At 45.2% G+C, this 17,005-nt stretch overlaps 1 protein-coding gene and 1 pseudogene across 3 annotated transcripts in view; one reads left to right on the plus strand and one right to left on the minus strand.

The window, feature by feature from the left end:
* The window catches only part of Scaper (S-phase cyclin A associated protein in the ER), a 467,165-nt gene that overhangs the window by 71,037 nt on the left and 379,123 nt on the right, over positions 1–17,005 (plus strand). For 2 of the 3 annotated variants that reach the window (XM_050119434.1, XM_050119435.1), the window contains exon 1: positions 16,764–16,865. The exons of the other annotated variant lie outside the window; for it this stretch is intronic. The gene's annotated coding sequence lies outside the window, so the exon portion shown is untranslated. Of the gene's footprint in view, positions 1–16,763; positions 16,866–17,005 lie in introns of those variants that run through there. 3 annotated transcript variants of the gene reach the window in all.
* Positions 6,100–6,674, minus strand: LOC126486920 (MAPK regulated corepressor interacting protein 2-like; annotated as a pseudogene).

Genomic DNA, 17,005 nt, shown 5'->3' on the forward strand with positions numbered 1-17,005 from the left:
GGGGGGATGGGGAGAGAAAAGTGAGAAGGGGAGGATTGGGGGAACTTGGGGAAACAGGAAGATTGGGATAAAGGAAGGTTGGATAGGGGAGCAGGGAAGCACATATCTTAGTTAAGGGAGCCACCTTAGGGTTGGCAAGAGACTTGAACCTAGAGTGGCTCCCAGCAGCCCAAGGCGATGTCCCCAGCTAGTTCCTTGGGAAGCTGAGGATAGGGAACCTGAAATGACCCTATCCTATAGCAATACTGACGAATATCTTCCATATCACCATAGAACCTTCATCTGGCGATGGATGGAGATAGAGACAGACCCACACTGGAGCACTGGACTGAGCTCCCAAGGTCCCAATGAGGAGCAGATGGAGGGAGAACACGAGCAAGGATGTCAGGACCACGAGGGGTGCACCCACCCACTGAGACAGTGGGGCTGATCTATTGGGAGCTCTCCAAGGCCAGCTGGACTGTGACTGAAAAAGCATGGGATAAAACTGGACTCTCTGATCATGGCGAAAAATGAGGGCTGATGAGAAGCCAAGGACAATGGCACGGGGTTTTGATTTTACTTCATGTTCTGGCTAGGTGGGAGCCTAGCCAGTTTGGATGTTCACCTTCCTAGACATGGACGGAGGGGGGAGCACCTTGGACTTTCCACAGGGCAGGGAATCCTGACTGCTCTTTGGACTGGAGAGGGAGGGGGAGAAGGGTGGGAGGAGGGGGAGGGAAATGGGAGGATGGGAGGAGGCAAAAACTTTTTTTTTCCTTTTCTCAATTAAAAAAAAATAAAAAAATTTAAAAAAATGTGATCTTCAATTCAAGCTAGTCCTCAATTACAATGGCTCACTTGGTGGAGAGAAGCAGCAGCAGCCGTGGGATGGTGTTATCAGACCAGAGGAGCAAATGTAGTAAAGGACCAATTATTAGGAGAGGGTCAGTTTGCCAATTTACAAAGGCAGGTACAGTTGGATGATGCCATTGTTGTGCAGAGTCCTCTAGTGTCTTTAAGGGCCTGGGATAAGCTCAGGGAGCCAGGAAACAGATCTGTCTCCTCCACAAAAATCAAACAAGGTCAAGGGGAAGCCTACACTCATGTTTTGTGAAGATTAATGTCAGCAGTATATAGAGCAGTAGCTGATCCTGATGTTAGAAAGGTTTTAATTGAGTCTTTGGTATTTGAGCATGCTAATCAGAATATCAGTATTATACCATTGATACATACTCTGGATTTCAATGGGCATCTGCCTTGTGTAGGAAAAGGTTGATTCTGTAATTACACTTTTATTGGAAGCAATGTCTGTGATGGCCATACCGATACAAATTAAAACCGATAATGCCTCAGCTAATGTTTCTAGTAAGATGAAACAAAAATTTTTGTGTGTGTTATAACATAAAACACATTACATGAATACCATATAATCCCACAGAGCAAGCAATTGTCGAAAGATTTAATTGAAGTCTAAAGGAGACGCTTGTTAAACATAAGGGGGATATGAGGACCCTCAGGGATAGACTGCATAAAGCCTTACTAACTATAAATTTTTTAAACGCTAGTGAAACAGGAGTAATAGCTGCTGAAAAACAGCAGGTTATGGAAGAACTGCTGAAGTGAGACAGCATAAGTATTATAAATGTTATAGAATCCAAATAAATGTTAAGTTAGCATTGAGGGTATGCTTATGTTTCCAAAGGAGATACATTATGACAAAAATCTGACATGAGCAAGAGGAGTCTCTTGGATGCTTCAGCTGCTGAGATGCCTCTGGCAAAGGAAGATACAGGAGGCCTTTGAAGCAGACAACTAATCCTCCCACCTGGGGAGAGCTTAAGAGTTTGTGTGACAAAGGGGGAGGCCATAACTGAAATGATCCAGAAACCTCTGAAGGCTACAACTTTATTCCTTGCTATGCCGTCAGTGGGACTGATCATAGCTGTATTCCCAATCCTCCAATTAACTTATCAGTATGTGGGGTAGATACGGATATTCCGGTGGTGGTTAACGAATCTCCTTAGCTACTTGGTCCTTATGACAACCGAGGTCCTAATCAGGCAGTGGACTTGGGTAAAGAGATTAAAAATTATGCTGTGGGAATACAAGGAATTCCTATTTGTATGGGAAAATAGAATTCAGTGTCTAAATATAACCCTTCAAATATGGCTATCTATCGTCAATACTACACATGATTATCATAGTAAGTTTTATATTTTTTATAGTCAGTACCACCCAACTTATTATAGTAAGTTTTATAATTTTCATGCATCTGGTTTTGATGGACAGAGTAGTTCCATCCATCTACCTTTCTGTGAGACGAAGGTTACCAACAAGGAATCTGACTAGGTGCATTGGCAACAACGTTAAGAGCAAGAAACTTGAGTGCTAATGCTGTATCCTGCATCTGGGAGACAACATTAATGCTGTCCCGCCTGGCTTATTTCATACTTGGAGGGAAAGGTGAAGATTAAGAAATGGCAGGGGGGAAAAAGATAGAAAAGAAAAGGCAGAGACACAGGATAGAATCAGGCAACCCAGTGAATTCTGAACCTGCCCATGTTTATTTCTCAAAAGCTTTAAATACCCTAATCCAAAGAGGAGGGGGAAGACGAAAGACTTTTTTACCGAGACTCAAGGAACCAAGAAAGTAATCACCTTCTTAATAGCCAAAGCATCAAGTAACCACACCCCAGATCAACACATCCTGTTAGTAACCACACCCTGGGTCAAACCTCCTGTCTTAAAGAGCTAGACTAGGACTGAACTCTCTGACCTTTGGTCAAGGTGGAACACAGCACACTCGTGGGCCCTAACATGCTAATATCTCCCAAGGAGATGTTATTGATTGGAGCCCTGGTGGCTCCCTGCAAGGAAAATATTCTCACTCAAAGGTAAGATGGCAGCAGTATGGTTTAAATGGATCTGTAGAAATTAGCTCTTCTGTTAATGAACCTATTCAGTGGTATGGAGTTGGAATGTGAGTCCTCTCCTGCAATTTGGAAATTCCATTCAGACTAACTTGTAGAAATTAGCGAGTGCTTTCAACCTCTTAAAGCAGGGGAGGGAAAGTTAAACATTAAGGATAAGTATACTTTGACTTTTAGACTAAATCAAAGCCATCCTTTTATGGCATGTGTAACGTTACCTTACTTGCTACTGAATGGGCTTGTAAATGGCTCCCTGCTAATTTCAGCATCACTTGTGAATGCTGTACCCTTCATACCTGTGCTCATTCTAGTCTGTCTTTCAACTTAACATCTGAAAGTTTATACATTCTTAGAGCAAGGCGAGCAATCTGGATACCAGTGAAGTTGTCAAGGCCATGACCAGATTCACCTGTGATGATCCTGATACAGAAGCTCGCTGAAAGAATATTAAGAAGAACACGTCGAATAACAGATTCGCTGTTATGGGAATAATTGAACTGACTGCTGCAGTTCACGAAATTCAACTGCTGAGTGCGTTAGAGACTAGCATAAACATTCAACAGAATTTTGGACTGAACAAAATAAAAAAGATAGTGAGATAGTTAATGAATTACCTGATTTTGAAGCAAGCTGTTATATTGTTAGGAGATCAGTTAGAAATATTAAAGGAGATAAAATTAATATGTGATTGGTGAAAAGGTTTTACAGCTCAACAAACCTCTCTGCTGATGGAATAATCCAAATCAGATCAAATCAAACCGAATTAGAAAAAGCCCAGGTTTAATGAATGCCTGCTCTCCCTAGTGGCTAGGAAAGGAAGACCGAAAGACCATGTGTTCATTCTCTGGGGGACAGTTCCTGTAGGAGGGTCTTGAGCCATCCTGGGGAGGGCTCACTGTTTGGTGGGCTTTCTTGGAGGTGGAGTCTGGACTGAGGCAACTCCCAGGGGAGGGGGCTTTGAATGGAACTTTCCACCAAACATTCCAGATTCCTTGGATATATGGATGTCAGGGGCTGGCGTGAAGCCCCAAGCCAAACATCCTAGACTCTTCGGGTGTAGGAGTGCCAGGGGACTGATTATCAAGTACATATAGTAGCCAGGCCTTAGTGCACAGAGAAATTAGACTTTCAGGACATATGGTGTTGATAGCCCCAAATTTAATAGATTTTATAAAAGACACCCAAAGGATTTTAGGGCTCTGGCTTTGATCCACAGCTGCCCATTCCACAGGACCATACTGGAACCCAAAGTCTAATGTACTATGTCCAGAACTGTAGACTTTGAGTCAAAAAAGGGGTGTGTGTGGGGTGTACCCTTGAGTAGGATATCTCCTACAGAAGGGGTCCTGATGTAGGATTCCCCTCTGTATGCTGTGAATAGTTAATAAACTAACTTATGCCTGTGCAGGGCAGAATAGAGGTAGGCTTGGAAAACTAAACTGAATGCGGGGCAAAAGAAGGCAAAGTCAGTGAGACACCGTGTAGTTGCTGCTGGTAATAGATGAGCTGGAACCTTGCCAGTAAACCACAGCCACATGGTGATACACAGATTAATAGAAATGGGTTAAATTAAGATGTAAGAGTTAGCCAATAAGAAACTAGAGCTAATAGGCCAAGCAGTGATTTAATTAATACAGTTTCTGAGTGGTTATTTCAGATCTAGGCAGCTGGGAACAAACAAGTGGCCTCCTACAACAGATTGGCACGCCAACATGTGGTAGCTAAATTCACATAAAACCTGAGAGGGCTTGGAAAGGAATTCTAGACACTAAAAACCAAAGTTTAGCTGTGGTTTCAAAATGGCAGCACAAACTGCTCTGTCCATGTTGGGTGCCAGATGAAGACAGATGCTAAAAATCCCACACTAGCTCAGAATTGAGTATAATAAAGGGTTATTTATTTAGGAGTAGACTCACAGATCACAGTCCTCTGCTCAAAGGGGGAACAGAGAGAGAGTAAGCATGTGATTTACACGGCATTTATAGTATAAGAGGCCACACCCAAGTGGGCAGGTAACTTAAAGGCTACTGACTAAAGGATTTCCTACAGCAGGATCGGGGAACAAAGGCTGCCTTTGCTTCAGAAACATGTTTGGGCCCTGGCACAGCTACCTCTTTGACAAGGACCCCCCCCCCCCAATCAGAGGAGATCCTAGGCCTCGAAGGCAGTGACTTAGAAAAAGGGCTCCTTATAGGGCTGAGAGCTGATCTAGTCTGACATAGGGGGCTGGTGTGGGGGAGAGGTGTGTTTTCTCACCATGTGGTTGAGGGGCTGGGGGACAATCAGCCTCTCCCAGACAAATACACCAGATGTAATGTTTCTATACCCCGATATTAAGACTCCCTGCTAACACAGCCAATCAATCCAAGCCAAAATAAGAAATAAAAGTCCAGGTTTATGAGTGAAATGCTCCCAGGGGTCTCCTGGCCCCCAGAGAGGAGATGGGAAAAAGGAACCAGAAAATCACATGGATTTTCCTTAAGAGACTGTTTAAATATCCTGCAAGAGTTCCTGGGAATCTCCAGGGGAGGAGCGTCCACTTAGGGCTGCCTGAGACTTGGCAGGGTTTGTAGTGAGGAGGAGCCTGAGGTGGAGCTCCAGGCAAACACATATCTCATTCAACACTGTGAATCATTTTAATCAATTTAATAGATTTCTTTGTCTAACTAGATTTGTTTGTCTCCTGACGACTGTAGACACTTAAGAGCCTGCGTGTTCCTTTGCCCAGACTAACTGCATACAGTTAACTCACTTTCACCTCAGAGCAAGTTCAAACTATGCTGAGGTCCACAGGAATCATGCAGTGAGATTTCAGCTGATAAGGCAGAAGGTTGACCCACCAGAAGAAGGCATTCTGATGGAGACAAACCCAGGTCGCACAGCAACGTGCTGGGCCTAACACCTTTGGCATATCAACTGATTCTCACAGTGGATTTCTTTTTCTTTTTGGCAGTTTTTCAACTTTATTAGCCTGGACTCCTCCCTGCCAGCCCCGGGGGCTGGTCCCTAGGCACAGTGAGCAGTACTGAGGTGAGACAGGTTTGGCCTCTGGCTCTGGCAGCTTGAGACAGCCAAGCCAAAGGAACGACAGGTGCAAAAGTCCAAATGTTGGCACTTCAGTTGTGGTCAGTACCCAGCCAGGCCACAAAGTGGACCAGCGCACCATGGTTCTCTTTGGGCAGCAAAGGGTCCACTATGGTAGCATTCCTTCCTGGACAGGTGTTAGGAACAGTTGGTGATCCTAGCCAGGAACTGTTGTGCCCACCACTCATCCAGGTCAATAGGTACAAAGTTCTGCAGCCGGGGATCAGGAGTGCTCTCTACATACTGCACAGGCCGTGGGCCGCTCTCATCGGCAGGGCTGCCATCCAGCTGTCGCTCTACCTGCTGCCAGGCTTCGGACACAAATTGGACGTTCTCCTCGTAGGCCAGTGTAGGTCTCTTGGGCTCCCTCGAGGGATGGAGATGTGGTGAGGGGCCGCCGGCCATTCACTCGATTGAACACAAGCCTAGGCCCTGGACTTGCCAGGGGCCAGGGTCCCTGAGGCTGCACCGAGGGCTGCTCGCGCGTGAGTAGCGCGGTCGGCGGAGCGGGCTGCCAGCATTTCAGGAGCACGCCAAGACTGCTCTCTACATGCTGCTGCGTGGGACCTGTGCGGCGCTGCGCGACCAGCTTGCTGGGCCCCTTGGTGATGGTGTACATGGTGCGCCGTGCCGCCTGCCCCTGGCAGCGGCTAGATCAGGCAGGCACCCTCCACCAGCGTCACTCTTCACAGTGGATTTCTTGTGAAGCCATAAGCACTCTGCCTTGCTGCAAAATTATGCAGGGTATGGAGAAGTAGGCACAACTTTTTCTCATGTACTGGTATATTGGATTTTCCCCACCGCTCTGGGGCATCTCCAGTGGGAAACTCCCGCAGTCAATAACCTTGGTTCCCACAGTCTAATCTCCACTTCTGTTCCTGAGACAAACTCTTTAGCCAGCTCCCTGCAGTTATCTTCTTCTTGGCAGGACATTTGTCGAGGAGAGGAGTCTTCATACGGCTCACTTTCCACACCTCCTAGATAGGGGTGGTGCGTCCCAGTCCTGGCTTGTTTCTTAGTCCTTCCTGATAAAGAGACTGGTGTCCTAAATTCTCTTACAACTGACTTAGGAAAAGTGCTTAGCTCAGTTAATCCCCTGCTTTATTCTTAAGAAAAGCTCTTAAACTCCTTTCACATGGATGGCATGAAGGCTAAGCGCCACCGTTTGACTCTGGTGCACTAGATTTTGTAAGACCATGAATTTTGTATTATATTGCCATAAATCCCCCTTGTCCTAAACACGTTGGGTATAATAGATATAATTTTCAGATCTGAAAAGTCCCCTAGTGACCTTTGGGATGGTTCTCTCCAGTCATGGGGACTTCAGGGTGATGTGATTACTGGTATCTCTCTGGGTTTATCTGCCTACTCTCCAGGTGAAAATATAGTGAGACCTCAAAGAAGAGGGCGCCCATCTCTAATGCCCCCATGGGACTCTCATTTCTGCACTAACACCTGCTAAGAAGGGGACATGGCATACCCAAGGGTGGGTGGACTTAGGCTGAGGAAGGGGGCAGAGGAAGATGGGAAGGGCGCATGGAGTCTAAGACTGGAAATCAGAATGCTCAGTCCTCACCCATCACTGACTATTAAATCAGTGTGTGCCTCCAAATACTTACTCATTGAGCTCAGTTTTCTCATCTGTAGATGAGAATGAGGGTATGCACAGCCCCTCCTCAGGATTTGTCTGCCTCTGTCACATGCCCCCTGTCGAGGGCCCAGTAAGTCTCAGCTGTGATTTTGCAGCCTAGGGGACATCTTTTGTAGATATGGGTTCAAAAAATTGCTTCACAGTTCAACAATCTGAGAGGTGACGCAGGCCCATCCTGGAGGGTGTGGGCATCCCTTGCCAGGAAGATGGGATAGAGGCAAGATCACAGGCTTCGGGGAAGATGGGTAACTTCCTCAGACTGACATGGGTTTGGACCTGTAGGTAGTGCAAGACAATACACACACGCTGATGTGTATATGTGTGAATATGTATTATGTTCTCTTACAGAAAAATATTCTGTAAATAGTAAGAAAAAATCTAGCCCAGATGCCCATTCCCTAGTGATACTCATCAGTTGGTCATTTTACCAGTGACTTGAGATATAGTGTCTGGCTTATTTGGGTAATTTTTAAATATATGTTACAGATTTTTCCCAAATATTGTCACTTTTGGGGTTGACAACACACTCACTTGATGAAAAGTCATTGGGACATTGATAGTCTGAATTTCTTCTTATAAAGTCATAGAAGGTTTAACTTGCAACTTTTTAAAACTGTGAGCCAAAAAGTGTCTGTTCATTGTACATTAACCAATTTATGGTATTTTGTCCCTTTAAGACAAAAACAGATTCTGACACCTTCATAAAATACACTCTTTCCTTGTTTACACAACCCTAAGGAAGGCGGCGCTATGTCTAGGAAACAGTGTGGACTGGGAAGACAATTAGGTCCATTTAGAACCAGACTACCATTTTTATTATGTTCCTTTTGTTTGCTTTTTTTTCCAGACAAGGTTTCTCTGTGTAGCCCTGGCTGTCCTGGAACTCACTCTGAAGACGAGGATGGCCTTGAACTCAGTGTGATCAGCTGTCTCTGCCTCCCAAGTGCTGGGAATGAGCCACCACCATCCAGCTTTGTTTGTATTTTATGGCTCAATTTTATTAAAAAATAAGACCCAGACAGAAACCACTCTGAAAGCATGAAAATCAGGTGTACTGTTTACTTTTCAAAATGCAGGCTTTCTTTTCATTGGTGAGTGTGGGAATAATGAAATTGATCTTGTTATGACAGCATCACAGGACCCCTAAAGAAGACCACCACAGAGCTGGAATCTGATGCAAACACACTGAGGTGTATTCAAGCTAGCTGGGACTACAATCCAACACACCTTTGCAGTGGGTTGGGGAGAACAGCCCCAAGGCTTCAGGGTATAGGATTTTAAAGGGAAAACCACAAGCAGGGTGGCACAAGCCTTGGCATTTTGGGATTGCGTAAAGTATACAATTTTTGAAGTTGTTGTTGGGGTACAGGGAATTTCCAAACAGTGACTGTCAGCAGACAGGAATTTTCAAACAGCACTTAGTCAGATGCCTACAAGGGTGTTCAAAGCAAGCAGGTGTTGTTTTGTCACTTTGACCTGGGCAGGAACAGTTCCTTGGAAGTTTATGACTTTATGACTTTGCTGGCCTGCATTCATCTCTTCAGTTAGGTCCTGTCTAAAATGGAGCTCTTTTTTAAAATGAAGTTTGTTAAGCTCCTTCAGCCTTACCTTAACTGATTATTCTGTGAGATCTCTGCATGGACTTGCTTGTTACCAATCTTGTGTCTCGTCCTGCTAATAATACAGAAAGCTGAACTAGGGATATAGATGGGGAAAAAGAGACAGTTTAACTCTCTTAAATCACAGAATCTGTCTTAGTGGGGAACATACACATCCAACATGATGCGGGATTACCCTCTGTATGCTGTGATTACCATTAATGAATAAAGAAACTGCTTTGGACCTATAGTAGGGCAGAACTTAGGTAGGTGGGGAAAAATAAATGGAATGTTGGGAGAAAGAAGGGCAGAATCATAGAGACTCCATGGAGCCACTGCCAGAGTCAGACATGCTGAAACCTTGCTGGTAAGCCACTGCCACATGGCGATATACAGATTAATAGAAGTGGGTTAAATTAATATGAGTTAGCCAATAAGAAGCTAGAGGTAATAGGCCAATCAGTGATTTGATTAATACAGTTTCTGTGTGATAATTTCAGGTCTAAACTAGCCAGGTGGCCGGGAACCAACAAGTGACCTCCTCCAACAAATTCTCTTTCTCTGACACCAACAAATGAATATGCAATATGATATTACAGTTTTCAGGGGCAATACAATTTGTAAAGTCCTGAAGGAAGCTGCTGGGAATTGGCCCAAGTTTTTGAATACCTGCTTTACATCAGTCTCGTTCCATCTATTCAGGTCAGAAAGTGTCACACTCACAGATAATACAGGTCCCACCAGCCTTCAAGAAGGAAGTAAACACGATGACTCCATCCCCCACCTCGTTCATAGAGGACTGGGCTGTAGTAACTTGCCCCATATCAGAGTGTAGATGAGAGATGGTCCTTCATTTTTTCATATAAGACTCTTAGTTTAGAAATACTTTGAGGGCTGAACCTGGTATTAAATCCTCTAGTAGTTTCTGATGTGCAGGATCCTAAGGCGGGAGTATCACTTAAACCAACCTGGGCAAAAAGGGAGTGCAAATCTCCAAATCTCTAAATTTATAAATCCAAAAATAATAAACAGTTCTCAGTCCATGTAGAGAACCCTTTCCGATTGGTGTGCTGTAGCTGCTCATTTGCCGTCAGTCACCTGGGTTTCAGTTTCTTCTCCGTTCCTTCTAACGTGTGATGACAGATGAAATTCCACTTATGCATTGAGAGAGGAGAGGGTTCGGGGGATAGGTACAGTTGTGCACTTGCAAAGGTCAGAGAACAATCTCAGACACTGCTTTTTCTCTTTCCACCTTGTTTGATGCCTGCTATCATTACCTACTGCATGCAGGCTATCAGCCCTTGAGCTTCAGGGGATTCTCCAATCTCCACCTAGCCTGCTGGGATTTTATAGACATGCATTGTGACCCTAGTTTTGCATGGGTTGTGGGTTTTCAAACAGAGGTCCTCATGGTTGCATGGCAAGCTCTTTACCTACTGAGTCTTTTCCCCAGCTCCTATATTGGTGTTTAACTCTAACTCTGTATTTGAAATAAGCTATAACAGTCCTTAAATCAAATGAGATCCTCGGAAATGGTAGAGTCTATACTGTGTAGTTTTCTCTTCAGGAGCAGGAGAGTCTATACTGTGTGACTTGGACTCTTTAGGAGTGGGAGAATCTGTTCTGTATGATTTAGAGTCTTTACGGGTGGGAGAGATTATACTGTATGGTTAGGGCTGAAAGACATTTAGTTGGACTTCATTGGCTGAGGCAGCTGCTTCCACATCCACCCATCCACTGCTCACTGCAGCAGCTCTTAGGAGTACTTTGGTTGTGGGAGCCCACAGGAGTGGTTCTGCTCCACCTTGACTGGAGGTCAGAGATTTCTGGCCTATTCTTGCTCCTTCAAGGTTACAGACAAGATGTTTGACTTAAGGTGTGGCTACTAACAAGTTATCTTGTCCTAGGGTATGGTTACTTGGTGTTTTGGGTATTAAGATGACGGACAGAGGTAGATCTGTTCCACCGTGACCAAAGGTCAGAGAAATCAGGCCTCTTCTTGCTCCTTCAAGGATATAACAGGAGGTTTGACCCAGAAAGTGTCTGCTTACAGGATGCTTGACCTATGGTGTGGTGGCTGCATGTCCTGCCTAAATAAAAGAATACTTAACTCAGGATATACTTGCTTGATGCTTCATGATGAGGGAGTGTCATATTAATCTGTTGCTTTCATTGGTTAATTAATAAACTGCTTGGCCTGATAGGTTAGAACATAGGTGGGTGGAGTAAACAGAACAGAATGCTGGGAAGAAGGGAAGTTAGGCAGACACCATGCCGTTCCTCTCCGGGGCAGATGAGATGAAGCTCCGGCCCAAGATGTAAGTACGCTAGAATCTTCGGGTAAGCCACCAACTTGTGGTGCTACACAGATTATTAGACATGGGTTAGCAAGATATGAGAGTTAGCCAGTAAGAGGCTAGAGCTAATGGGCCAAGCAGTGTTTCAATTTGTGTGTTGTTATTTCGGGGCATAAGCTAGCCAGGTGGCCGGGAGCCAGGTGGCGGAAAGCAGCCCACAGCTCCCACTACAGCTTCAGGGATTGAAGAGGTAATTGCTCTGTTTGTTCTTTGCATTATGTTAAAGCAGTCTTTTGCCTTCTCACACCCCCTTTTTTGGATTGGGGTAATAATCATATGGAAAATAAACACGGCTGATTCAGTATTCGCTGAACTGCCCACCCAACTCTATTCTGTGTCTCTGACCTTTTCTTTCGCATCTCTGTTACTTCTAATCCACATGCCCCTACCCTTGAATGTGCAAATCCCGTAGCTGGACCTTGACATTTGACAAAGAAAGTGATAAGGAAACAGAGTTCATCATTCATTTTTAAAAATTATTTATTTATTTATTATGTAGACAATATTCTGTCTGTGTGTATGTCTGCAGGCCAGAAGAGGCACCAGACCTCATTACAGATGGTTGTGAGCCACCATGTGGTTGCTGGGAATTGAACTCAGGACCTTTGGAAGAGCAGGCAATGCTTGTAACCTCTGAGCCATCTCTCCAGCCCCATCATTCATTTTTTTCCATTTAGTTCAGTAATGTAGATCAAGACATTGAACAACAGTATGCATGCTGGGAAACTCTAGAAAACAATAAACTATCAAAAATGGACCCAGTTCCTGCAGGTAAATGTGTCTTAAGGATGTTCATAGTTTCTGTTTGCTTTTAATTAGTTCCATTAAAAACATTTCCATATGAGGCATTCAGTAAATATTTGTTCAAAAATATTTCAGCTATATTTCTATAAATACCTCCACTGGAACAATGTTAAGTGTCTGGCTGGAGTTTTAAATAGCAACTCAAGACAGGCAAATATATAACAAATATAAATATACCAAATAAATATGCAGTTGCTAAGGATAATGTTGATGGACATGAGTTAATAAAATTACTTTTCCTGTGTTCAAGCTGAAAATGAAGAAGTAACAGCAATGTCATAGAAGCAAAATGTTAGAGATAATTAGCAAGTTGGAACTTATAGACGAGTGCTTCAAGTTGAAACCTCTTCTACAGCTGAGACTGGGCAGATGTAAGCAGCCTCTCTCTGGGGTATTTTTGCATTCTCCCGCAGTTGAATCAAAGTTGCTACTTGACTCACAGTAGTCACTCGTAAACAAACAGCTGGAGGGATGTGAAGCACAGTGGTCCACATCTGCAGGTACTTTATGAACAAACACAAGCATGCACACCTGTGACCACAGATTCTGAGAAAATACCTGTTCAACTGCCAACATTAGTGAGATGAAAACAGGAATATCATAAAACTATACACATTATTAATAGCAGGAGAAAGCCTTGAGGACAAATATTTTCAAGTGTGGTTCCTTGGTTCTCTGAATCAGCAGAAGTTGGGGCAAGATGTAAAATTCTAGCACCCTACTCCAGCTTCACTCGGTTGTAATTGTTCACCATGGTGCCCGAAGTATGTTTTCTAACAGGTGGCTCTGACATTAGCCCATACATCTGCTGTAGTTTGAGATCCACTGAGAGTCGATACTCACGTAGAGTGTGTCTACAAGTGTGAAGAACAGAAATGTCCATTTATCTAATTTCTAAAGATATATAAAGTGAACAGATATAGCAGAGAGGCTGAGGAGGAGGCAAGGAGTGAGGGAAAGAGATAGTACTGACTTTGGTCCTTGGGCAGTCTTTCAGTGAGGTAGCCCAAACCTTCTTTGACTTGCTCTTCTGTACTCTGTCATTCACCAACTGGGCTGGGGCTTGTTTGCAGGAGGACAGGTGGAGGTGAATTAACTACTCCAGTGGACCCCAGCCAGGCTCTAAGAAGCATTTGCTTTCTGAGGCTGGAGGACGATTCCTGCTGCAGCTGTGCAGAGTAAAACCTTGGCATCTGCAGCTCCATTTTGCATCTACATCCTCTGCTCTGGAGAATTTTCTTCCCAAATCACCTTGGACTCCAGGAACAGGTCTGATGGATAAACATCTTGTACAAGCATCAAAACTAGTGACCAGACACCTTTCTATGGACAAAACCTACCTGTGCTGGAGAGCTTATGTCAGTCTGACAGAAGTTAAGGTCATCTCAGAGAAGGGAACTTCAGGTGGCCAGGTGCTTCCATGGGGCTGTAGGCAGGCAAGACTGTGGGGCATTTTCTTAATTAGTGATTGGTGGGAGAGGGCCTAGCATATCCTAGGTAGTGCCACCTTTGGTGGTCCTGGGTTCTGGAAGAAAACAGGCTGAGCAAGTCATGAGGCACAAGGCAGTAAGTAGTGTTCGCCTATGGCCTCTACATGAGCTCCTGTCCCAGGTTCCTGCCTCACTTGAGTTCTTCCCTTGTTTCCCTCTGTGGTAGACTGTTGCCTGGAAGAGTGAGCAGAATGAACCCTTTCCTCCCCAGGTTGCTTTGGTCATGGTGTTTCATCCCAGCAACAGTTACCCTGAGACACATTACCTGAGCCATTTTGCAGTCAGTCATCAGGCCTTGGGTCGGTGCCTTATAAGAAAGGACTGATGCTGTGCTTGAATGCTTGAGATAGCTCCAGTCACTGAAATCCCCACTCTGCCTTTTAATCAGAATCTTTTCTGTTTCCTCCCGTTTATTAAACATAGATTCTTTTTTCACACAATAAAATCTGAATACATCTTCCTTCTTTCTCCTCCTCCCAATTCCTTCCTACGCCCTCTTCCATCCAGACCCACTCCCTTTCTAGCTCTCATTAGAAAAGAACAGGCTTCTAAGAGATAACAACTAAATATAACCAATTAAAATAAGTAAGATAAAGAAAACCATCATATCAAAATTTGGACAACCCAAGGCAACACAAAAATAAAAAAGCCCCAAGAGACAGCACAAGAATCAGAGACCCCTTCGTTCACAGTCAGGAGTCCCATAAAAATACTAAATGAAAGCTATAGTATGTATGCAGAGGTCCTGGTGCCGACCGGTGGAGGCCCTGTGACTGCTGCTTCAGTCTCTGTGAATTCATATGAGCTTTGCTCAGTTGTTTTAGAGGCCTGTTCTCTTAGTGTCCTCTGTCCCCTCTGTCTTCCCCATTCCTGCCCGTCTTCCTTGGGGTTCCCTGAGCTCCGAGGGGGATGATTTGATGGAGACATTTCATTTAGAGCTGTGTTTGTCTCTCTGCACTCTGTCTGTCTGTAGGTCTCATATTTGTTCCCACCTGGTGCAGGAGGAAGCCTCTGTGATGACGGCTGAATAAGGCACTGATCTAATCGTCATTTCTATTTGGTTTTGGTTGAAGAGTTACTGATCTGCTTTGTTGTGATCGCCTTGTTCCATGACTTTGGTCTCGGGTAAAACCACCACAGTGCCGAAGCCTTCAATACTTGGGCCTTTGGGGAAATTAAAAATTCAAATTACTGCTGGTTGTGCTAATAACATCAGTAGGATTTGCAGTATGGAAACACCTAGTGACTTTGTAAAGAATAGGCAGAAACCAAAGTGCACTAAGTCCAGACCTGACTAGGAATTGAAGTAGGGGAGATATCTTGTAAACTGCAAAGTGCAAAAGGCAGCTAGAAAGTGGGATGAAGACATGTTGAAGTGAGGATGGCAGTTGGGAGATTCCATGTTGAAAGAGACTGAAGTTGTTTAAATGTCAGGTGAAATAAGAGAAGATGCTTAAAAAGAGAAAGAAGACATCATTACTTATGTTGTACTATGTCCCTTCTGTTTTTTTTTTCTGTTTAAAATATTTTTTTTATTTTATTGAGAATAAGAAAAAAAAGTTTCCACCTCCTCCCAGCCTCCCATTTCCCTCCCCCTCCCCCCACTCTTCTCCCCCTCCCCCTCTCTTCTCCCCCTCCCCCCACTCCTCTCACCCTCCCTCTCCTATCCAAAGAGCAGTCATGGTTCCCTGCCCTGTGGAAAGTCCAAGGTCCTCCCCCCTCCATCCATGTCTAGGAAGGTGAACGTCCAAACTGGCTAGGCTCCCACCAAGCCAGAACATGAAGTAGGATCAAAACCCCTTGCCATTGACCTTGGCTTCTCATCAGTCCTCATTGTTCGCCGTGATCAGAGAGTCCGGTTTTATCCCATGCTGTTTCAGTCACAGTCCAGCTGGCTTTGGTGAGCTCCCAATAGATCAGCCCCACTGTCTCAGTGGGTGGGTGCACCCCTCGTGGTCCTGACATCCTTGCTCGTGTTCTCCCTCCATCTGCTTCTCATTGGGACCTTGGGAGCTCAGTCCAGTGTTCCAGTGTGGGTCTCTGTCTCTATCTCCATCCATCACCAGATGAAGGTTGTCCCTTCTGTTTGCGTGTATTGTTTCCTCCAAGTTCAAGAACACTCCCTTCCCTCCCAGAATGCTTTCGGGGGATTTATTCTGTTCGTTTATTAACTCTAAGCAGTTGGTGTATCCAATATGGCAGGTGCTTCATAACTATTTGTCAGACGACGGAGCTAATGGGTTTTCTAAGGAACCGAGAGGAGGGGGAAGATAGAAGGAGCCACTAATATAGTGCACACCTGTTTCCATAGCTCTTCCACTCCCGGAAGTGAGGTAGACTTCAGTCCTCATTGGGTTCCCACCTGCTTTGATACGATGATGTGCACACTCTTTCCCATTTAGTTCAGGTCTGTGATTTAAATACCGACACATAGTCATCCAGTGCATACTGCTGTCTTCGAAGTAGCTTAAACATATGTTAGGTCTTTGTTCCTGGATCCTTGGCTCCAAGCTGGCACACGACGCCTGAAAGAAGCCTTAAGGTGCAGGCTAAGCTCCGGAACACTATCAATCACAGATTTCTCGAGAGGACCTGCTAGGTCCTTCACGTACGGACTGTGGTGAAGAGACAGACCGGAGGGAAGGCTGAATCTGAGAAAGGGGCCCGTGCCGTCAAAAGACGAGTTGGACTTTTATCACTCCACGGGGAAATAACAGCTCTGGGGAAGTAGGCTCCAAGGCTGGGAGAAAACTCTTACCTTCACTTTTTCCCTTAAGCGCCGGGCTTGAATCCGGCTGCGCCTGCGCGAAAGGCCCTGAACCGCCTAGAGGGCGGGGCTAAACTTCGGCTGGCGTCACGTGGTCCGCCGGCCATCTGCCCCGCCCGGTCCTCGGCTGCCGCCCCGCCCCACCCCGCCCCTTTCCCGCCGGGACGCTGGGAGCCGCCCCGAAGTGCGCAGGGCGGACGGGGTAAGTGTCCGCGAGGGGCGCGCGTCGCTTCGACCCGGACGGACCCTAGAAGGGGCACGGGCAACCTGCGTTGTGGGGCTAAGGGACAAGATGGCGGCGGAACACCCTTCCACCTCCTCAGGCACCTGGACGTGTGACGG

Source organism: Alexandromys fortis, unplaced genomic scaffold, assembly GCF_014885135.2.
Source record: "Alexandromys fortis isolate MF-2015 unplaced genomic scaffold, M_Fortis_MF-2015_v1.1 scaffold_167, whole genome shotgun sequence".
NCBI lineage: Eukaryota > Metazoa > Chordata > Mammalia > Rodentia > Cricetidae > Alexandromys > Alexandromys fortis.